General features: G+C 42.4%; 1 long non-coding RNA gene across 1 annotated transcript in view; it reads left to right on the top strand.

Moving 5' to 3' along the window:
• Window positions 1–23,745, top strand: part of LOC128639150 (uncharacterized) — a 30,250-nt gene extending 6,505 nt beyond the window's left edge. The window contains exons 3-6 of the long non-coding RNA XR_008399146.1: window positions 5,215–5,532; window positions 11,220–11,537; window positions 17,264–17,581; window positions 23,312–23,745. This is a non-coding gene — a long non-coding RNA (uncharacterized LOC128639150). The remainder of the gene's footprint in view (window positions 1–5,214; window positions 5,533–11,219; window positions 11,538–17,263; window positions 17,582–23,311) is intronic.
• Window positions 23,746–24,737: the final 992 nt, after the last annotated feature.

Here is a 24,737-nt window from a genome sequence, read left to right as displayed (position 1 = left end):
CAGTGAGCAAGGTGAAACACATCTGTGATAAAGTCTTTGTGACAAAAAATCCAATATGCAGCAGCACTGCAGTGATAGGAAATGTATTGGAACTCACTATCACTACAATGCTGCTGCATATTGTTGTGGTTTTTTTGATGCATGTTTGCGCTTTTGGTGTGAAGCCTGGCAGCCTGCACTTGTACACTGGTGTTGAATGAACTGGTATTAAAGGGACACAAAACCCTATATATTTTTTTTTCTTTCATGATTCAGAAAGAGCATGCAATTTTAAACAACTTTCCAATTTACTTTTATTACTTAATTTGCTTCCTTCTCTTGTTATCCTTTGCTGAAAGGATTATCTAGGTGAGCTCAGGAGCAGCAGAGAACCTAGGTTCTATCTGCTGATTGGTGGCTGCATATATAGTTACCGATTGTCTTTGGCTCATCCATGTGTTCAGTGAGAAAGCAGTAGTGCAATGCTGCTCCTTCATTAAATGATACCCAGAGAATGAAGCAAATTTGATAAAAGAAGTAAACTGGAAAGTTGTTTAAAATGGTATGTTCTACCTAAATCATGAAAGAAAATTGTGGGGTTTCATGTCCCTTTAATAAAGTCTTTGTGTCCCATACCTGCAGCAGTGCAAGGAGAGACACTAACCTTATCGTGCCCCAGAACATGCGCTTTTAAGGCTTACAGAGCATCCTAGCTTCGCCGCCCAAACGCATTCTTATAGCTATAATAAAAACTATCTCATTGATAGGCCCTACACTCCTTTCCTTTGACTCGTGGAGAGAAACACACACACACACACACACACATATGCACTTGAACAAATGCCATAAGGGTATTAAATCTGTATCTGTTCACTTTTAACATTCTTTCACTAACAGCTCAGAAAAAGGCAATGCCAGTCAGCCACTTCAAGTAAGTCTTAGGGTTTCTCTCATTCAAAAAGTGGAACATTTGAGAAAGTAACAGGGGCCTAAGCCACTAACCATGCAGGAACCAATCAATATATCTATATCCCTTTTACCTCACTAGATCCCACATTTTACCCCGTCACCTAAACCGCATTGTAAGTCTGATCTTGCCCCACAGATTCCTTCCATATCTCTGCCTCCCAAAGCCCATTCTACATAGGTCTGGTGCATTTTCATCTTGCTCTTTACACATTCCAACCAGTCCCCCTTTCAAAGGGCAAATCCTCCGTCACAACCATAGTCATACTCTCCCTACACCCCATGCTAAATATGCACCCATCCACCCCATCCTGATTTTACATAATGCTACATCTCTGACAGCGCATCCTCTTTTTAAATGATGTGCCGGATCCTGCCCATAAAGCCCCTCTACAAACCCTATTATTGCCATCTGGTCTTCCATCACAATCTGGCCGTGCCGATCCACATTCAATCCTTTCCCATCCCGACCTCTGTTTCGCAACCTGATCCCCCCCCCAGATCCTCAGTTTTTCCTTTTCCAGTACCCTTCCCCTCCGAGTTTTCCTAAGCTAGGCCCTTCCCCCACCAGATCACTTCTCTTTCCCAGACCAGCCCCCCTCCTATTTTTCCCAACCAGATCCGTGCCCCTTACCTACATCCTATTTTTCCCCCAACTAGAACCCTTTCCCCATCGACGCCATATCGTATTTTAACAAACCGATCCCTCCTCCTCCTCAGATCATCAGGCCACCTCCCCTCTAGATCCACATCCTGCTTTTCTCATCCAGACCCTCTCTACATCCTATTTTTTCCATCAATATCCTGCCCCTACCAATCCACATTCTTTTATCTTAACAATTAAACCCCTTTCCCAATTGTTATCCCATCCAGAGCCCTCCCACTCCAGACTCTACTTATTCCCACTTAGTTGTCGATTGCCAGGCTTAAGTTTAATGTCAGAGGTTCCATCAGGAAACAGACGTCAAGGCTTCGGGAACAGCTAAAACAATTGTCAAACATTCTTTATCAGAGGTCAGCAGCCAATAAATCTGTCCTTAACGGGACAGTCAACACCAGAATTTTTGTTGTTTTAAGAGATAGATAATCCCTTAATTACCCATTCCCCAGTTTTGCATTACCAATACTGTTATATAAATATACTTTTTACCTCTGTAATTACCTTGTATCTAAGCCTCTGCAGACTGCCCTCTTATTTCAGTTCTTTTGACAAACTTGCATTTTAGCCATTTAAAGTGCTCACTCCTCGTTAAATTCACTTACATGAGCTCAATGGTATCTATATGAAACACATGAACTAACGCCCTCTAGTGGTGAAAAACTGTCAACATGCATTTAGATTAGTGGCGGCCTTCAAGGTCCAAGAAATTGGCATATGAACCTCCTAGGTTTAGCTTTCAACTAAGAATACCAAGAGAACAAAACAAAATTGGTGATAAAAGTAAATTGGAAAGTTGTCTAAAATTGCCCTATTTAAATCATGAAAGGTTTTTTTGGACTTGACTGCCCCTTTAAGTCAGGTTACAGGAATGGTTCCCCAGGGGTCATGGTGCCAAAACCCCTGCATGGTCACTTCTGATATCCAGGCTGCGCTACCTTTAGCACAGGTATCACAAAGAAGTAAAATTAGCAAGCTCCTTGGTAAGAACCAAGGCTCCTTAAAATTTTCTTCAACCGGGCTCCTCCTCCTACTATTTTTTTCCATTCAGGCCCCTCCTCTTCCTATCCCTTCCACAAGGTACTCCTCCTCCTTTTTTTAAGCCCTAGTCTCCTCCCCTCCTATTTTTCCTGAACCGATTCCCTCCCCCTCTCCACTAACCCCATCCTGTTTTTCTTAACCCTTTCTCCTCCCCCTATTATCCTTTCCCCTCAAGATCCCTCCCCATTTTCCTATCCATACTCCTCTCTCCACCTATTATCCTTTCCCTCCATCTCCCTCATTCCCATACCTCCCCATTTTTCCCATCCAGACTCCTCCCTCCACATCCTTTTCTCCTCCCCTCTATTGTCCTTCCCCCTACCCCTTTGGAGCCCTAATTCCCTGTCTCCCCCTTTTATCTTCCCAACCCAGTCCCTCCCTATTAGTGTCTTTTTCTTATCCTGGCTCCTCCCTCCATATTGTCCTTCCCCCTCCAGAGCCCTCAATCCCTGTCTCCCCCTTTTATCTTCCCAACCCAGTCGCTCCCTATTTAGTGTCTTTTTCTTATCCAGACCCCTCCCCACTTTCCTATCCAGGCTCCTCCCTCCACCCCTCCCCACTTTCCTATCCAGGCTCCTCCCTCCACCTTCAATTCCCCCCAATCTCCTCCCCTATTCTCCGCTTCTGATCCTCAGACCCCTCCCCTTTCTTATCCAGACCCCTCCCCCATTTGCAGTCTCACCCACTCCTCTTCCAGATTTGTAATTTTCCCAATGCATATTTTAACCCATATTGGCTATGTTATACCATACAGTTATTATTATTATACCCCTGAGTTATGGATTTTAAACGGGTGTTTATTGCAGACCAATTGATCGATGGCAGGTATGCCATGGAAATGGTAGCCGTAGGGTGGATTCGAACCACTGGCCTTGAGCATGCTAACCGGTAACCTTACCACTGCTCCACAGCAGCTATATGTTTATAGATAGAGTCAGGTTGACTCACCTGACTGGAAAATGAAAATCATGGGTAATGGACCGGCCTGCTTCTCCACAGCCTGAAGAAGTGGTCCACTGGTTAGCTTAGTAGCCTAGCAAGCTGAAGGTTAGTGGTTTGAATCTAGCTTCTGCTGCTCTCCGCCTGCTTTGCTTTTCATTTAGGGTTAAAAATTGCATTTAAGTGGTATTTGTGCTTTTGCCAATGTAGTTCTGTTTTATTTCCTTAAAGAGAAATTAAAAACCCCTTGATGTTGTGTTCTGCCACCCATCTTTTCAAAATGCTGCAAACTGCCTAAAACCGCTATTTGATCTGCTGCATTAGCAAGTAACGGAATTAGCTTTTTTACCTCTTTAGGGAGTATGGGGAAAGAACAATATTTAAGCAAAAAGAAGAGATGTTCAATGTCCTTAGTGTCAAATAATCACTTTACTTCTACACTGTTTGTGCCATGATAGGGCTAAAATCATAAAAGTGATGGCTACTTTTCCTGCCGTCCTTTACCACTGTGCTTCTAATGTGGCCCGATGGTTAGCATGTCAGCTTTCTAAGTGAAAGGTTGTGGGTTTGAATCCACCCCCAGGTGCAAATCTTATGTGTTGCATGTCATTCTCTATGTAGTTAAAAAAAAAAAAATATTATTTCTTTATTCCCCCCCCCCCCATAAATTGTATTCTATTTTATTTTCCTAAAGGAAGTCACATACTTATTGCTTTTGCACCTATTCTTCTATTAATGGTCTAAAACCAGAAAATAATGGGTAGTGGCCCTGCCAGCAAAGAGCAGCAAGATATTCCATTGTGGCCTAGCGGATAGATGAGTTCCCTTGCAAGCGAGAGGTTTAGAGTTCAAATCCCGGTCTTGCTGTTGGGTTTCCATGCTGCCTGCCCTTCTACTTAATATATTGCAAAATGAATTCCCAAGATAAAAATTTATTTTGCAAATGTTATTCAATTTTATTTCCTTAAAGAGACATTAAACACTTCCTTGCTTTTGTGTTAAAAATTGTGCTTTTCTCACTCTTTCTAGAGGGGCCCAAAGCAAATTCTGCAACCTAGGGTTGGGATTTCCCAAGGATAAAACTACCATTGGTGCAGCGGCTCAATGTTCCAAGTGTTAATGTGGCCCGATGGTTAGCATGTCAGCTTTGTAAGTGAAAGGTCAAGGGTTTGAATCCACCCCCAGTTGTTACTCTTATATGTTGCATGTCATTCTCTATGCAGTTTACAACAAACTATCTTAAGATTATTTCTTCTTTATTTTTTCCCCCCGGAAATTGTATTCTATTTTATTTTCCTAAAGGAAGTCACATACTTATTGCTTATGCACCTATTCTTCTATTAATGGTCTAAAACCAGAAAATAATGGGTAGTGGCCCTGCCAGCAAGCAGCAAGATATTCTGTTGTGGCCTAGTGGATAGCTAAGGCGCCTTGTAAGCAAAAGGTTTAGAGTTCAAATCCTGGTCTGGCTGTTGGGTTTCTATGCTGCATTCCCTATTACTTAACTGATTGCAAACTGAATATAAAAATTTGTTTTGCAAATGTTATTCAATTTTATTTCCTTAAAGAGACATTAAACACTTCCTTGCTTGCTTTTGTGTTAAATATTGTGCTTTTCTCGCTCTTTCTAGAGGGACCCAAAGCAAATTCTGCAACCTAGGCTTGGGATTTCCCAAGGATGGAACTACCGTTGGTGCAGCAGCACCAGGGCCCAAGTGCTGGGGGGGCACCAAAGTCCGAAGGGCTCCTGCGCTCTCTCCTCACCTTTCACCACTGTGCCGGCGACCTTAACTAAGATGGCCGCCGGCAATGAAATAACAGCACCGCTCTTATGCATGCCCCTCATTCCTGTTCTCCTTGAGATCTAACGAAACCTGAGCATGTTACCTCCCCTGCACCGGGAGTAGCACAACAGCGCCAGCAGCTTTCAAGAGATCTTCACAAAGGCTGTAAGTTTTGTTCGTTGTTTCCTATGAAATCCTATGGAGTATTTGCTGCCTAAGGGTTTGTGCCTTAAAGGGACATTAAACCCCAAAAAATTATTTCATGATGCAGATAGAGGATTCAATTTTAAACAACTTTCCAATTTACTTCTGTTATCTAATTTGCTTCATTCTTCAGATATCTTTTGTTGAAGAAATAGCAATGCACATGGGTGAGCCAATCACATGAGGCATCTATGTGCAGCCACCAATCAGCAGCTACTGAGCCTATCTAGATATGCTTTTCAGCAAAGGATATCGATTGAATGAAGCATATTAGGTGATAAAAGTAAATTAGAAAGTTGTTTAAAATGGTATACTCTTTCTAAATCCTAAAGAAAAATTAGGAGTTTCATGACCCTTTAACATGTACCTTGTGTTCCCAACATTTGCACACTTTAACCTATGATCCTATGCCCAGTAAAGCAGTGAGCAAGGTGAAACACATCTGTGATAAAGTCTTTGTGACAAAAAATCCAATATGCAGCAGCACTGCAGTGATAGGAAATGTATTGGAACTCACTATCACTACAATGCTGCTGCATATTGTTGTGGTTTTTTTGATGCATGTTTGCGCTTTTGGTGTGAAGCCTGGCAGCCTGCACTTGTACACTGGTGTGAATGAACTGGTATTAAAGGGACACAAAACCCTATATATTTTTTTTTCTTTCATGATTCAGAAAGAGCATGCAATTTTAAACAACTTTCCAATTTACTTTTATTACTTAATTTGCTTCCTTCTCTTGTTATCCTTTGCTGAAAGGATTATCTAGGTGAGCTCAGGAGCAGCAGAGAACCTAGGTTCTATCTGCTGATTGGTGGCTGCATATATAGTTACCGATTGTCTTTGGCTCATCCATGTGTTCAGTGAGAAAGCAGTAGTGCAATGCTGCTCCTTCATTAAATGATACCCAGAGAATGAAGCAAATTTGATAAAAGAAGTAAACTGGAAAGTTGTTTAAAATGGTATGTTCTACCTAAATCATGAAAGAAAATTGTGGGGTTTCATGTCCCTTTAATAAAGTCTTTGTGTCCCATACCTGCAGCAGTGCAAGGAGAGACACTAACCTTATCGTGCCCCAGAACATGCGCTTTTAAGGCTTACAGAGCATCCTAGCTTCGCCGCCCAAACGCATTCTTATAGCTATAATAAAAACTATCTCATTGATAGGCCCTACACTCCTTTCCTTTGACTCGTGGAGAGAAACACACACACACACACACACACATATGCACTTGAACAAATGCCATAAGGGTATTAAATCTGTATCTGTTCACTTTTAACATTCTTTCACTAACAGCTCAGAAAAAGGCAATGCCAGTCAGCCACTTCAAGTAAGTCTTAGGGTTTCTCTCATTCAAAAAGTGGAACATTTGAGAAAGTAACAGGGGCCTAAGCCACTAACCATGCAGGAACCAATCAATATATCTATATCCCTTTTACCTCACTAGATCCCACATTTTACCCCGTCACCTAAACCGCATTGTAAGTCTGATCTTGCCCCACAGATTCCTTCCATATCTCTGCCTCCCAAAGCCCATTCTACATAGGTCTGGTGCATTTTCATCTTGCTCTTTACACATTCCAACCAGTCCCCCTTTCAAAGGGCAAATCCTCCGTCACAACCATAGTCATACTCTCCCTACACCCCATGCTAAATATGCACCCATCCACCCCATCCTGATTTTACATAATGCTACATCTCTGACAGCGCATCCTCTTTTTAAATGATGTGCCGGATCCTGCCCATAAAGCCCCTCTACAAACCCTATTATTGCCATCTGGTCTTCCATCACAATCTGGCCGTGCCGATCCACATTCAATCCTTTCCCATCCCGACCTCTGTTTCGCAACCTGATCCCCCCCCCCAGATCCTCAGTTTTTCCTTTTCCAGTACCCTTCCCCTCCGAGTTTTCCTAAGCTAGGCCCTTCCCCCACCAGATCACTTCTCTTTCCCAGACCAGCCCCCCTCCTATTTTTCCCAACCAGATCCGTCCCCCTTACCTACATCCTATTTTTCCCCCAACTAGAACCCTTTCCCCATCGACGCCATATCGTATTTTAACAAACCGATCCCTCCTCCTCCTCAGATCATCAGGCCACCTCCCCTCTAGATCCACATCCTGCTTTTCTCATCCAGACCCTCTCTACATCCTATTTTTTCCATCAATATCCTGCCCCTACCAATCCACATTCTTTTATCTTAACAATTAAACCCCTTTCCCAATTGTTATCCCATCCAGAGCCCTCCCACTCCAGACTCTACTTATTCCCACTTAGTTGTCGATTGCCAGGCTTAAGTTTAATGTCAGAGGTTCCATCAGGAAACAGACGTCAAGGCTTCGGGAACAGCTAAAACAATTGTCAAACATTCTTTATCAGAGGTCAGCAGCCAATAAATCTGTCCTTAACGGGACAGTCAACACCAGAATTTTTGTTGTTTTAAGAGATAGATAATCCCTTAATTACCCATTCCCCAGTTTTGCATTACCAATACTGTTATATAAATATACTTTTTACCTCTGTAATTACCTTGTATCTAAGCCTCTGCAGACTGCCCTCTTATTTCAGTTCTTTTGACAAACTTGCATTTTAGCCATTTAAAGTGCTCACTCCTCGTTAAATTCACTTACATGAGCTCAATGGTATCTATATGAAACACATGAACTAACGCCCTCTAGTGGTGAAAAACTGTCAACATGCATTTAGATTAGTGGCGGCCTTCAAGGTCCAAGAAATTGGCATATGAACCTCCTAGGTTTAGCTTTCAACTAAGAATACCAAGAGAACAAAACAAAGTTGGTGATAAAAGTAAATTGGAAAGTTGTCTAAAATTGCCCTATTTAAATCATGAAAGGTTTTTTTGGACTTGACTGCCCCTTTAAGTCAGGTTACAGGAATGGTTCCCCAGGGGTCATGGTGCCAAAACCCCTGCATGGTCACTTCTGATATCCAGGCTGCGCTACCTTTAGCACAGGTATCACAAAGAAGTAAAATTAGCAAGCTCCTTGGTAAGAACCAAGGCTCCTTAAAATTTTCTTCAACCGGGCTCCTCCTCCTACTATTTTTTTCCATTCAGGCCCCTCCTCTTCCTATCCCTTCCACAAGGTACTCCTCCTCCTTTTTTTAAGCCCTAGTCTCCTCCCCTCCTATTTTTCCTGAACCGATTCCCTCCCCCTCTCCACTAACCCCATCCTGTTTTTCTTAACCCTTTCTCCTCCCCCTATTATCCTTTCCCCTCAAGATCCCTCCCCATTTTCCTATCCATACTCCTCTCTCCACCTATTATCCTTTCCCTCCATCTCCCTCATTCCCATACCTCCCCATTTTTCCCATCCAGACTCCTCCCTCCACATCCTTTTCTCCTCCCCTCTATTGTCCTTCCCCCTACCCCTTTGGAGCCCTAATTCCCTGTCTCCCCCTTTTATCTTCCCAACCCAGTCCCTCCCTATTAGTGTCTTTTTCTTATCCTGGCTCCTCCCTCCATATTGTCCTTCCCCCTCCAGAGCCCTCAATCCCTGTCTCCCCCTTTTATCTTCCCAACCCAGTCGCTCCCTATTTAGTGTCTTTTTCTTATCCAGACCCCTCCCCACTTTCCTATCCAGGCTCCTCCCTCCACCCCTCCCCACTTTCCTATCCAGGCTCCTCCCTCCACCTTCAATTCCCCCAATCTCCTCCCCTATTCTCCGCTTCTGATCCTCAGACCCCTCCCCTATTTTTCCCCATTTTTCCAGACCCTCCCCTTTCTTATCCAGACCCCTCCCCCATATGCAGTCTCACCCACTCCTCTTCCAGATTTGTAATTTTCCCAATGCATATTTTAACCCATATTGGCTATGTTATACCATACAGTTATTATTATTATACCCCTGAGTTATGGTTATTGCAGACCAATTGATCGATGGCAGGTATGCCATGGAAATGGTAGCCGTAGGGTGGATTCGAACCACTGGCCTTGAGCATGCTAACCGGTAACCTTACCACTGCTCCACAGCAGCTATATGTTTATAGATAGAGTCAGGTTGACTCACCTGACTGGAAAATGAAAATCATGGGTAATGGACCGGCCTGCTTCTCCACAGCCTGAAGAAGTGGTCCACTGGTTAGCTTAGTAGCCTAGCAAGCTGAAGGTTAGTGGTTTGAATCTAGCTTCTGCTGCTCTCCGCCTGCTTTGCTTTTCATTTAGGGTTAAAAATTGCATTTAAGTGGTATTTGTGCTTTTGCCAATGTAGTTCTGTTTTATTTCCTTAAAGAGAAATTAAAAACCCCTTGATGTTGTGTTCTGCCACCCATCTTTTCAAAATGCTGCAAACTGCCTAAAACCGCTATTTGATCTGCTGCATTAGCAAGTAACGGAATTAGCTTTTTTACCTCTTTAGGGAGTATGGGGAAAGAACAATATTTAAGCAAAAAGAAGAGATGTTCAATGTCCTTAGTGTCAAATAATCACTTTACTTCTACACTGTTTGTGCCATGATAGGGCTAAAATCATAAAAGTGATGGCTACTTTTCCTGCCGTCCTTTACCACTGTGCTTCTAATGTGGCCCGATGGTTAGCATGTCAGCTTTCTAAGTGAAAGGTTGTGGGTTTGAATCCACCCCCAGGTGCAAATCTTATGTGTTGCATGTCATTCTCTATGTAGTTAAAAAAAAAAAAATATTATTTCTTTATTCCCCCCCCCCATAAATTGTATTCTATTTTATTTTCCTAAAGGAAGTCACATACTTATTGCTTTTGCACCTATTCTTCTATTAATGGTCTAAAACCAGAAAATAATGGGTAGTGGCCCTGCCAGCAAAGAGCAGCAAGATATTCCATTGTGGCCTAGCGGATAGATGAGTTCCCTTGCAAGCGAGAGGTTTAGAGTTCAAATCCCGGTCTTGCTGTTGGGTTTCCATGCTGCCTGCCCTTCTACTTAATATATTGCAAAATGAATTCCCAAGATAAAAATTTATTTTGCAAATGTTATTCAATTTTATTTCCTTAAAGAGACATTAAACACTTCCTTGCTTTTGTGTTAAAAATTGTGCTTTTCTCACTCTTTCTAGAGGGGCCCAAAGCAAATTCTGCAACCTAGGGTTGGGATTTCCCAAGGATAAAACTACCATTGGTGCAGCGGCTCAATGTTCCAAGTGTTAATGTGGCCCGATGGTTAGCATGTCAGCTTTGTAAGTGAAAGGTCAAGGGTTTGAATCCACCCCCAGTTGTTACTCTTATATGTTGCATGTCATTCTCTATGCAGTTTACAACAAACTATCTTAAGATTATTTCTTCTTTATTTTTTCCCCCCGGAAATTGTATTCTATTTTATTTTCCTAAAGGAAGTCACATACTTATTGCTTATGCACCTATTCTTCTATTAATGGTCTAAAACCAGAAAATAATGGGTAGTGGCCCTGCCAGCAAGCAGCAAGATATTCTGTTGTGGCCTAGTGGATAGCTAAGGCGCCTTGTAAGCAAAAGGTTTAGAGTTCAAATCCTGGTCTGGCTGTTGGGTTTCTATGCTGCATTCCCTATTACTTAACTGATTGCAAACTGAATTCATAAAAATTTGTTTTGCAAATGTTATTCAATTTTATTTCCTTAAAGAGACATTAAACACTTCCTTGCTTGCTTTTGTGTTAAATATTGTGCTTTTCTCGCTCTTTCTAGAGGGACCCAAAGCAAATTCTGCAACCTAGGCTTGGGATTTCCCAAGGATGGAACTACCGTTGGTGCAGCAGCACCAGGGCCCAAGTGCTGGGGGGGCACCAAAGTCCGAAGGGCTCCTGCGCTCTCTCCTCACCTTTCACCACTGTGCCGGCGACCTTAACTAAGATGGCCGCCGGCAATGAAATAACAGCACCGCTCTTATGCATGCCCCTCATTCCTGTTCTCCTTGAGATCTAACGAAACCTGAGCATGTTACCTCCCCTGCACCGGGAGTAGCACAACAGCGCCAGCAGCTTTCAAGAGATCTTCACAAAGGCTGTAAGTTTTGTTCGTTGTTTCCTATGAAATCCTATGGAGTATTTGCTGCCTAAGGGTTTGTGCCTTAAAGGGACATTAAACCCCAAAAAATTATTTCATGATGCAGATAGAGGATTCAATTTTAAACAACTTTCCAATTTACTTCTGTTATCTAATTTGCTTCATTCTTCAGATATCTTTTGTTGAAGAAATAGCAATGCACATGGGTGAGCCAATCACATGAGGCATCTATGTGCAGCCACCAATCAGCAGCTACTGAGCCTATCTAGATATGCTTTTCAGCAAAGGATATCGATTGAATGAAGCATATTAGGTGATAAAAGTAAATTAGAAAGTTGTTTAAAATGGTATACTCTTTCTAAATCCTAAAGAAAAATTAGGAGTTTCATGACCCTTTAACATGTACCTTGTGTTCCCAACATTTGCACACTTTAACCTATGATCCTATGCCCAGTAAAGCAGTGAGCAAGGTGAAACACATCTGTGATAAAGTCTTTGTGACAAAAAATCCAATATGCAGCAGCACTGCAGTGATAGGAAATGTATTGGAACTCACTATCACTACAATGCTGCTGCATATTGTTGTGGTTTTTTTGATGCATGTTTGCGCTTTTGGTGTGAAGCCTGGCAGCCTGCACTTGTACACTGGTGTTGAATGAACTGGTATTAAAGGGACATGAAACCCTATATATATTTTTTTTCTTTCATGATTCAGAAAGAGCATGCAATTTTAAACAACTTTCCAATTTACTTTTATTACTTAATTTGCTTCCTTCTCTTGTTATCCTTTGCTGAAAGGATTATCTAGGTGAGCTCAGGAGCAGCAGAGAACCTAGGTTCTATCTGCTGATTGGTGACTGCATATATAGTTACCGATTGTCTTTGGCTCTACCATGTGTTCAGTGAGAAAGCAGTAGTGCAATGCTGCTCCTTCATTAAATGATACCAAGAGAATGAAGCAAATTTGATAAAAGAAGTAAACTGGAAAGTTGTTTAAAATTGTATGTTCTACCTAAATCATGAAAGAAAATTGTGGGGTTTCATGTCCCTTTAATAAAGTCTTTGTGTCCCATACCTGCAGCAGTGCAAGGAGAGACACTAACCTTATCGTGCCCCAGAACATGCGCTTTTAAGGCTTACAGAGCATCCTAGCTTCGCCGCCCAAACGCATTCTTATAGCTATAATAAAAACTATCTCATTGATAGGCCCTACACTCCTTTCCTTTGACTCGTGGAGAGAAACACACACACACACACACACACATATGCACTTGAACAAATGCCATAAGGGTATTAAATCTGTATCTGTTCACTTTTAACATTCTTTCACTAACAGCTCAGAAAAAGGCAATGCCAGTCAGCCACTTCAAGTAAGTCTTAGGGTTTCTCTCATTCAAAAAGTGGAACATTTGAGAAAGTAACAGGGGCCTAAGCCACTAACCATGCAGGAACCAATCAATATATCTATATCCCTTTTACCTCACTAGATCCCACATTTTACCCCGTCACCTAAACCGCATTGTAAGTCTGATCTTGCCCCACAGATTCCTTCCATATCTCTGCCTCCCAAAGCCCATTCTACATAGGTCTGGTGCATTTTCATCTTGCTCTTTACACATTCCAACCAGTCCCCCTTTCAAAGGGCAAATCCTCCGTCACAACCATAGTCATACTCTCCCTACACCCCATGCTAAATATGCACCCATCCACCCCATCCTGATTTTACATAATGCTACATCTCTGACAGCGCATCCTCTTTTTAAATGATGTGCCGGATCCTGCCCATAAAGCCCCTCTACAAACCCTATTATTGCCATCTGGTCTTCCATCACAATCTGGCCGTGCCGATCCACATTCAATCCTTTCCCATCCCGACCTCTGTTTCGCAACCTGATCCCCCCCCCCAGATCCTCAGTTTTTCCTTTTCCAGTACCCTTCCCCTCCGAGTTTTCCTAAGCTAGGCCCTTCCCCCACCAGATCACTTCTCTTTCCCAGACCAGCCCCCCTCCTATTTTTCCCAACCAGATCCGTCCCCCCTTACCTACATCCTATTTTTCCCCCAACTAGAACCCTTTCCCCATCGACGCCATATCGTATTTTAACAAACCGATCCCTCCTCCTCCTCAGATCATCAGGCCACCTCCCCTCTAGATCCACATCCTGCTTTTCTCATCCAGACCCTCTCTACATCCTATTTTTTCCATCAAGATCCTGCCCCTACCAATCCACATTCTTTTATCTTAACAATTAAACCCCTTTCCCAATTGTTATCCCATCCAGAGCCCTCCCACTCCAGACTCTACTTATTCCCACTTAGTTGTCGATTGCCAGGCTTAAGTTTAATGTCAGAGGTTCCATCAGGAAACAGACGTCAAGGCTTCGGGAACAGCTAAAACAATTGTCAAACATTCTTTATCAGAGGTCAGCAGCCAATAAATCTGTCCTTAACGGGACAGTCAACACCAGAATTTTTGTTGTTTTAAGAGATAGATAATCCCTTAATTACCCATTCCCCAGTTTTGCATTACCAATACTGTTATATAAATATACTTTTTACCTCTGTAATTACCTTGTATCTAAGCCTCTGCAGACTGCCCTCTTATTTCAGTTCTTTTGACAAACTTGCATTTTAGCCATTTAAAGTGCTCACTCCTCGTTAAATTCACTTACATGAGCTCAATGGTATCTATATGAAACACATGAACTAACGCCCTCTAGTGGTGAAAAACTGTCAACATGCATTTAGATTAGTGGCGGCCTTCAAGGTCCAAGAAATTGGCATATGAACCTCCTAGGTTTAGCTTTCAACTAAGAATACCAAGAGAACAAAACAAAGTTGGTGATAAAAGTAAATTGGAAAGTTGTCTAAAATTGCCCTATTTAAATCATGAAAGGTTTTTTTGGACTTGACTGCCCCTTTAAGTCAGGTTACAGGAATGGTTCCCCAGGGGTCATGGTGCCAAAACCCCTGCATGGTCACTTCTGATATCCAGGCTGCGCTACCTTTAGCACAGGTATCACAAAGAAGTAAAATTAGCAAGCTCCTTGGTAAGAACCAAGGCTCCTTAAAATTTTCTTCAACCGGGCTCCTCCTCCTACTATTTTTTTCCATTCAGGCCCCTCCTCTTCCTATCCCTTCCACAAGGTACTCCTCCTCCTTTTTTTAAGCCCTAGTCTCCTCCCCTCCTATTTTTCCTGAACCGATTCCCTCCCCCTCTCCACTAACCCCATCCTGTTTTTCTTAACCCTTTCTCCTCCCCCTATTATCCTTTCCCCTCAAGATCCCTCCCCATTTTCCTATCCATACTCCTCTCTCCACCTTCTCTGCTCCTATTATCCTTTCCCTCCATCTCCCTCATTCCCATACCGATCCCTCCCCATTTTTCCCATCCAGACTCCTCCCTCCACATCCTTTTCTCCTCCCCTCTATTGTCCTTCCCCCTACCCCTTTGGAGCCCTCATTCCCTGTCTCCCCCTTTTATCTTCCCAACCCAGTCCCTCCCTATTAGTGTCTTTTTCTTATCCAGGCTCCTCCCTCCATATTGTCCTTCCCCCTCCAGAGCCCTCAATCCCTGTCTCCCCCTTTTATCTTCCCAACCCAGTCCCTCCCTATTTAGTGTCTTTTTCTTATCCAGACCCCTCCCCACTTTCCTATCCAGGCTCCTCCCTCCACCCCTCCCCACTTTCCTATCCAGGCTCCTCCCTCCACCTTCAATTCCCCCCAATCTCCTCCCCTATTCTCCGCTTCTGATCCTCAGACCCCTCCCCTTTCTTATCCAGACCCCTCCCCTTCTTATCCAGACCCCTCCCCCATTTGCAGTCTCACCCACTCCTCTTCCAGATTTGTAATTTTCCCAATGCATATTTTAACCCATATTGACTATGTTATACCATACAGTTATTATTATTATACCCCTGAGATATGGAATGTTTTAAACGGGTGTTTATTGCAGACCAATTGATGGATGGCAGGTATGCCATGGAAATGGTAGCCGTAGGGTGGATTCGAACCACTGGCCTTGAGCATGCTAACCGGTAACCTTACCACTGCTCCACAGCAGCTATATGTTTATAGATAGAGTCAGGTTGACTCACCTGACTGGAAAATGAAAATCATGGGTAATGGACCGGCCTGCTTCTCCACAGCCTGAAGAAGTGGTCCACTGGTTAGCTTAGTAGCCTAGCAAGCTGAAGGTTAGTGGTTTGAATCTAGCTTCTGCTGCTCTCCGCCTGCTTTGCTTTTCATTTAGGGTTAAAAATTGCATTTAAGTGGTATTTGTGCTTTTGCCAATGTAGTTCTGTTTTATTTCCTTAAAGAGAAATTAAAAACCCCTTGATGTTGTGTTCTGCCACCCATCTTTTCAAAATGCTGCAAACTGCCTAAAACCGCTATTTGATCTGCTGCATTAGCAAGTAACGGAATTAGCTTTTTTACCTCTTTAGGGAGTATGGGGAAAGAACAATATTTAAGCAAAAAGAAGAGATGTTCAATGTCCTTAGTGTCAAATAATCACTTTACTTCTACACTGTTTGTGCCATGATAGGGCTAAAATCATAAAAGTGATGGCTACTTTTCCTGCCGTCCCTTACCACTGTGCTTCTAATGTGGCCCGATGGTTAGCATGTCAGCTTTCTAAGTGAAAGGTTGTGGGTTTGAATCCACCCCCAGGTGCAAATCTTATGTGTTGCATGTCATTCTCTATGTAGTTAAAAAAAAAACAACTATTATTTCTTTATTCCCCCCCCCCCCCCATAAATTGTATTCTATTTTATTTTCCTAAAGGAAGTCACATACTTATTGCTTTTGCACCTATTCTTCTATTAATGGTCTAAAACCAGAAAATAATGGGTAGTGGCCCTGCAAGCAAAGAGCAGCAAGATATTCCATTGTGGCCTAGCGGATAGATGAGTTCCCTTGCAAGCGAGAGGTTTAGAGTTCAAATCCCGGTCTTGCTGTTGGGTTTCCATGCTGCCTGCCCTTCTACTTAATATATTGCAAAATGAATTCCCAAGATAAAAATTTATTTTGCAAATGTTATTCAATTTTATTTCCTTAAAGAGACATTAAACACTTCCTTGCTTTTGTGTTAAAAATTGTGCTTTTCTCACTCTTTCTAGAGGGGCCCAAAGCAAATTCTGCAACCTAGGGTTGGGATTTCCCAAGGATAAAACTACCATTGGTGCAGCGGCTCAACGTTCCAAGTGTTAATGTGGCCCGATGGTTAGCATGTCAGCTTTGTAAGTGAAAGGTCAAGGGTTTGAATCCACCCCCAGTTGTTACTCTTATATGTTGCATGTCATTCTCTATGCAGTTTACAACAAACTATCTTAAGATTATTTCTTCTTTATTTTTTCCCCCCGGAAATTGTATTCTATTTTATTTTCCTAAAGGAAGTCACATACTTATTGCTTATGCACCTATTCTTCTATTAATGGTCTAAAACCAGAAAATAATGGGTAGTGGCCCTGCCAGCAAGCAGCAAGATATTCTGTTGTGGCCTAGTGGATAGCTAAGGTGCCTTGTAAGCAAAAGGTTTAGAGTTCAAATCCTGGTCTGGCTGTTGGGTTTCTATGCTGCATTCCCTATTACTTAACTGATTGCAAACTGAATTTCCAAGATAAAATTTGTTTTGCAAATGTTATTCAATTTTATTTCCTTAAAGAGACATTAAACACTTCCTTGCTTGCTTTTGTGTTAAATATTGTGCTTTTCTCACTCTTTCTAGAGGGACCCAAAGCAAATTCTGCAACCTAGGCTTGGGATTTCCCAAGGATGGAACTACCGTTGGTGCAGCAGCACCAGGGCCCAAGTGCTGGGGGGGCACCAAAGTCCGAAGGGCTCCTGCGCTCTCTCCTCACCTTTCACCACTGTGCCGGCGACCTTAACTAAGATGGCCGCCGGCAATGAAATAACAGCACCGCTCTTATGCATGCCCCTCATTCCTGTTCTCCTTGAGATCTAACGAAACCTGAGCATGTTACCTCCCCTGCACCGGGAGTAGCACAACAGCGCCAGCAGCTTTCAAGAGATCTTCACAAAGGCTGTAAGTTTTGTTCGTTGTTTCCTATGAAATCCTATGGAGTATTTGCTGCCTAAGGGTTTGTGCCTTAAAGGGACATTAAACCCCAAAAAATTATTTCATGATGCAGATAGAGGATTCAATTTTAAACAACTTTCCAATTTACTTCTGTTATCTAATTTGCTTCATTCTTCAGATATCTTTTGTTGAAGAAATAGCAATGCACATGGGTGAGCCAATCACATGAGGCATCTATGTGCAGCCACCAATCAGCAGCTACTGAGCCTATCTAGATATGCTTTTCAGCAAAGGATATCGATTGAATGAAGCATATTAGGTGATAAAAGTAAATTAGAAAGTTGTTTAAAATGGTATACTCTTTCTAAATCCTAAAGAAAAATTAGGAGTTTCATGACCCTTTAACATGTACCTTGTGTTCCCAACATTTGCACACTTTAACCTATGATCCTATGCCCAGTAAAGCAGTGAGCAAGGTGAAACACATCTGTGATAAAGTCTTTGTGACAAAAAATCCAATATGCAGCAGCACTGCAGTGATAGGAAATGTATTGGAACTCACTATCACTACAATGCTGCTGCATATTGTTGGGGTTTTTTTGATGCATGTTTGGGCTTTTGGTGTGAAGCCTGGCAGCCTGCACTTGTACACTGGTGCTGAATGAACTGGTATTAAAGGGACACGAAACCCTATATATATTTTTTTTCTTTCATGATTCAGAAAGAGCATGCAATTTTAAACAACTTTCCAATTTACTTTTATTACTTAATTTGCTTCCTTCTCTTGTTATCCTTTGCTGAAAGGATTATCTAGGTGAGCTCAGGAGCAGCAGAGAACCTAGGTTCTAGCTGCTAATTGGTGACTGCATATATAGTTACCGATTGTCATTGGCTCTACCATGTGTTCAGTTAGAAAGCAGTAGTGCAATGCTGCTCCTTCATTAAATGATACCAAGAGAATGAAGCAAATTTGATAAAAGAAGTAAACTGGAAAGTTGTTTAAAATGGTATGTTCTACCTAAATCATGAAAGAAAATTGTGGGGTTTCATGTCCCTTTAATAAAGTCTTTGTGTCCCATACCTGCAGCAGTGCAAGGAGAGACACTAACCTTATCGTGCCCCAGAACATGCGCTTTTAAGGCTTACAGAGCATCCTAGCTTCGCCGCCCAAACGCATTCTTATAGCTATAATAAAAACTATCTCATTGATAGGCCCTACACTCCTTTCCTTTGACTCGTGGAGAGAAACACACACACACACACACACACATATGCACTTGAACAAATGCCATAAGGGTATTAAATCTGTATCTGTTCACTTTTAACATTCTTTCACTAACAGCTCAGAAAAAGGCAATGCCAGTCAGCCACTTCAAGTAAGTCTTAGGGTTTCTCTCATTCAAAAAGTGGAACATTTGAGAAAGTAACAGGGGCCTAAGCCACTAACCATGCAGGAACCAATCAATATATCTATATCCCTTTTACCTCACTAGATCCCACATTTTACCCCGTCACCTAAACCGCATTGTAAGTCTGATCTTGCCCCACAGATTCCTTCCATATCTCTGCCTCCCAAAGCCCATTCTACATAGGTCTGGTGCATTTTCATCTTGCTCTTTACACATTCCAACCAGTCCCCCTTTCAAAGGGCAAATCCTCCGTCACAACCATAGTCATACTCTCCCTACACCCCATGCTAAATATGCACCCATCCACCCCATCCTGATTTTACATAATGCTACATCTCTGACAGCGCATCCTCTTTTTAAATGATGTGCCGGATCCTGCCCATAAAGCCCCTCTACAAACCCTATTATTGCCATCTGGTCTTCCATCACAATCTGGCCGTGCCGATCCACATTCAATCCTTTCCCATCCCGACCTCTGTTTCGCAACCTGATCCCCCCCCCCAGATCCTCAGTTTTTCCTTTTCCAGTACCCTTCCCCTCCGAGTTTTCCTAAGCTAGGCCCTTCCCCCACCAGATCACTTCTCTTTCCCAGACCAGCCCCCCTCCTATTTTTCCCAACCAGATCCGTGCCCCTTACCTACATCCTATTTTTCCCCCAACTAGAACCCTTTCCCCATCGACGCCATATTGTATTTTAACAAACCGATCCCTCCTCCTCCTCAGATCATCAGGCCACCTCCCCTCTAGATCCACATCCTGCTTTTCTCATCCAGACCCTCTCTACATCCTATTTTTTCCATCAAGATCCTGCCCCTACCAATCCACATTCTTTTATCTTAACAATTAAACCCCTTTCCCAATTGTTATCCCATCCAGAGCCCTCCCACTCCAGACTCTACTTATTCCCACTTAGTTGTCGATTGCCAGGCTTAAGTTTAATGTCAGAGGTTCCATCAGGAAACAGACGTCAAGGCTTCGGGAACAGCTAAAACAATTGTCAAACATTCTTTATCAGAGGTCAGCAGCCAATAAATCTGTCCTTAACGGGACAGTCAACACCAGAATTTTTGTTGTTTTAAGAGATAGATAATCCCTTAATTACCCATTCCCCAGTTTTGCATTACCAATACTGTTATATAAATATACTTTTTACCTCTGTAATTACCTTGTATCTAAGCCTCTGCAGACTGCCCTCTTATTTCAGTTCTTTTGACAAACTTGCATTTTAGCCATTTAAAGTGCTCACTCCTCGTTAAATTCACTTACATGAGCTCAATGGTATCTATATGAAACACATGAACTAACGCCCTCTAGTGGTGAAAAACTGTCAACATGCATTTAGATTAGTGGCGGCCTTCAAGGTCCAAGAAATTGGCATATGAACCTCCTAGGTTTAGCTTTCAACTAAGAATACCAAGAGAACAAAACAAAGTTGGTGATAAAAGTAAATTGGAAAGTTGTCTAAAATTGCCCTATTTAAATCATGAAAGGTTTTTTTGGACTTGACTGCCCCTTTAAGTCAGGTTACAGGAATGGTTCCCCAGGGGTCATGGTGCCAAAACCCCTGCATGGTCACTTCTGATATCCAGGCTGCGCTACCTTTAGCACAGGTATCACAAAGAAGTAAAATTAGCATGCTCCTTGGTAAGAACCAAGGCTCCTTAAAATTTTCTTCAACCGGGCTCCTCCTCCTACTATTTTTTTCCATTCAGGCCCCTCCTCTTCCTATCCCTTCCACAAGGTACTCCTCCTCCTTTTTTTAAGCCCTAGTCTCCTCCCCTCCTATTTTTCCTGAACCGATTCCCTCCCCCTCTCCACTAACCCCATCCTGTTTTTTCTTAACCCTTTCTCCTCCCCCTATTATCCTTTCCCCTCAAGATCCCTCCCCATTTTCCTATCCATACTCCTCTCTCCACCTTCTCTGCTCCTATTATCCTTTCCCTCCATCTCCCTCATTCCCATACCGATTCCTCCCCATTTTTCCCATCCAGACTCCTCCCTCCACATCCTTTTCTCCTCCCCTCTATTGTCCTTCCCCCTACCCCTTTGGAGCCCTCATTCCCTGTCTCCCCCTTTTATCTTCCCAACCCAGTCCCTCCCTATTAGTGTCTTTTTCTTATCCAGGCTCCTCCCTCCATATTGTCCTTCCCCCTCCAGAGCCCTCAATCCCTGTCTCCCCCTTTTATCTTCCCAACCCAGTCCCTCCCTATTTAGTGTCTTTTTCTTATCCAGACCCCTCCCCACTTTCCTATCCAGGCTCCTCCCTCCACCCCTCCCCACTTTCCTATCCAGGCTCCTCCCTCCACCTTCAATTCCCCCCAATCTCCTCCCCTATTCTCCGCTTCTGATCCTCAGACCCCTCCCCTTTCTTATCCAGACCCCTCCCCCTTCTTATCCAGACCCCTCCCCCATTTGCAGTCTCACCCACTCCTCTTCCAGATTTGTAATTTTCCCAATGCATATTTTAACCCATATTGACTATGTTATACCATACAGTTATTATTATTATACCCCTGAGATATGGAATGTTTTAAACGGGTGTTTATTGCAGACCAATTGATGGATGGCAGGTATGCCATGGAAATGGTAGCCGTAGGGTGGATTCGAACCACTGGCCTTGAGCATGCTAACCGGTAACCTTACCACTGCTCCACAGCAGCTATATGTTTATAGATAGAGTCAGGTTGACTCACCTGACTGGAAAATGAAAATCATGGGTAATGGACCGGCCTGCTTCTCCACAGCCTGAAGAAGTGGTCCACTGGTTAGCTTAGTAGCCTAGCAAGCTGAAGGTTAGTGGTTTGAATCTAGCTTCTGCTGCTCTCCGCCTGCTTTGCTTTTCATTTAGGGTTAAAAATTGCATTTAAGTGGTATTTGTGCTTTTGCCAATGTAGTTCTGTTTTATTTCCTTAAAGAGAAATTAAAAACCCCTTGATGTTGTGTTCTGCCACCCATCTTTTCAAAATGCTGCAAACTGCCTAAAACCGCTATTTGATCTGCTGCATTAGCAAGTAACGGAATTAGCTTTTTTACCTCTTTAGGGAGTATGGGGAAAGAACAATATTTAAGCAAAAAGAAGAGATGTTCAATGTCCTTAGTGTCAAATAATCACTTTACTTCTACACTGTTTGTGCCATGATAGGGCTAAAATCATAAAAGTGATGGCTACTTTTCCTGCCGTCCCTTACCACTGTGCTTCTAATGTGGCCCGATGGTTAGCATGTCAGCTTTCTAAGTGAAAGGTTGTGGGTTTGAATCCACCCCCAGGTGCAAATCTTATGTGTTGCATGTCATTCTCTATGTAGTTAAAAAAAAACCAACTATTATTTCTTTATTCCCCCCCCCCCCCCCCAGAAATTGTATTCTATTTTATTTTCCTAAAGGAAGTCACATACTTATTGCTTTTGCACCTATTCTTCTATTAATGGTCTAAAACCAGAAAATAATGGGTAGTGGCCCTGCAAGCAAAGAGCAGCAAGATATTCCATTGTGGCCTAGCGGATAGATGAGTTCCCTTGCAAGCGAGAGGTTTAGAGTTCAAATCCCGGTCTTGCTGTTGGGTTTCCATGCTGCCTGCCCTTCTACTTAATATATTGCAAAATGAATTCCCAAGATAAAAATTTATTTTGCAAATGTTATTCAATTTTATTTCCTTAAAGAGACATTAAACACTTCCTTGCTTTTGTGTTAAAAATTGTGCTTTTCTCACTCTTTCTAGAGGGGCCCAAAGCAAATTCTGCAACCTAGGGTTGGGATTTCCCAAGGATAAAACTACCATTGGTGCAGCGGCTCAACGTTCCAAGTGTTAATGTGGCCCGATGGTTAGCATGTCAGCTTTGTAAGTGAAAGGTCAAGGGTTTGAATCCACCCCCAGTTGTTACTCTTATATGTTGCAAGTCATTCTCTATGCAGTTTACAACAAACTATCTTAAGATTATTTCTTCTTTATTTTTTCCCCCCGGAAATTGTATTCTATTTTATTTTCCTAAAGGAAGTCACATACTTATTGCTTATGCACCTATTCTTCTATTAATGGTTTAAAACCAGAAAATAATGGGTAGTGGCCCTGCCAGCAAGCAGCAAGATATTCCGTTGTGGCCTAGTGGATAGCTAAGGTGCCTTGTAAGCAAAAGGTTTAGAGTTCAAATCCTGGTCTGGCTGTTGGGTTTCTATGCTGCATTCCCTATTACTTAACTGATTGCAAACTGAATTTCCAAGATAAAAATTTGTTTTGCAAATGTTATTCAATTTTATTTCCTTAAAGAGACATTAAACACTTCCTTGCTTGCTTTTGTGTTAAATATTGTGCTTTTCTCACTCTTTCTAGAGGGACCCAAAGCAAATTCTGCAACCTAGGCTTGGGATTTCCCAAGGATGGAACTACCGTTGGTGCAGCAGCACCAGGGCCCAAGTGCTGGGGGGGCACCAAAGTCCGAAGGGCTCCTGCGCTCTCTCCTCACCTTTCACCACTGTGCCGGCGACCTTAACTAAGATGGCCGCCGGCAATGAAATAACAGCACCGCTCTTATGCATGCCCCTCATTCCTGTTCTCCTTGAGATCTAACGAAACCTGAGCATGTTACCTCCCCTGCACCGGGAGTAGCACAACAGCGCCAGCAGCTTTCAAGAGATCTTCACAAAGGCTGTAAGTTTTGTTCGTTGTTTCCTATGAAATCCTATGGAGTATTTGCTGCCTAAGGGTTTGTGCCTTAAAGGGACATTAAACCCCAAAAAATTATTTCATGATGCAGATAGAGGATTCAATTTTAAACAACTTTCCAATTTACTTCTGTTATCTAATTTGCTTCATTCTTCAGATATCTTTTGTTGAAGAAATAGCAATGCACATGGGTGAGCCAATCACATGAGGCATCTATGTGCAGCCACCAATCAGCAGCTACTGAGCCTATCTAGATATGCTTTTCAGCAAAGGATATCGATTGAATGAAGCATATTAGGTGATAAAAGTAAATTAGAAAGTTGTTTAAAATGGTATACTCTTTCTAAATCCTAAAGAAAAATTAGGAGTTTCATGACCCTTTAACATGTACCTTGTGTTCCCAACATTTGCACACTTTAACCTATGATCCTATGCCCAGTAAAGCAGTGAGCAAGGTGAAACACATCTGTGATAAAGTCTTTGTGACAAAAAATCCAATATGCAGCAGCACTGCAGTGATAGGAAATGTATTGGAACTCACTATCACTACAATGCTGCTGCATATTGTTGGGGTTTTTTTGATGCATGTTTGGGCTTTTGGTGTGAAGCCTGGCAGCCTGCACTTGTACACTGGTGCTGAATGAACTGGTATTAAAGGGACACGAAACCCTATATATATTTTTTTTTCTTTCATGATTCAGAAAGAGCATGCAATTTTAAACAACTTTCCAATTTACTTTTATTACTTAATTTGCTTCCTTCTCTTGTTATCCTTTGCTGAAAGGATTATCTAGGTGAGCTCAGGAGCAGCAGAGAACCTAGGTTCTAGCTGCTAATTGGTGACTGCATATATAGTTACCGATTGTCATTGGCTCTACCATGTGTTCAGTTAGAAAGCAGTAGTGCAATGCTGCTCCTTCATTAAATGATACCAAGAGAATGAAGCAAATTTGATAAAAGAAGTAAACTGGAAAGTTGTTTAAAATGGTATGTTCTACCTAAATCATGAAAGAAAATTGTGGGGTTTCATGTCCCTTTAATAAAGTCTTTGTGTCCCATACCTGCAGCAGTGCAAGGAGAGACACTAACCTTA

Source organism: Bombina bombina, chromosome 1 (genome assembly GCF_027579735.1).
Source record: "Bombina bombina isolate aBomBom1 chromosome 1, aBomBom1.pri, whole genome shotgun sequence".
Lineage (NCBI taxonomy): Eukaryota > Metazoa > Chordata > Amphibia > Anura > Bombinatoridae > Bombina > Bombina bombina.
This window is presented reverse-complemented; position numbering and strand designations above follow the sequence as displayed.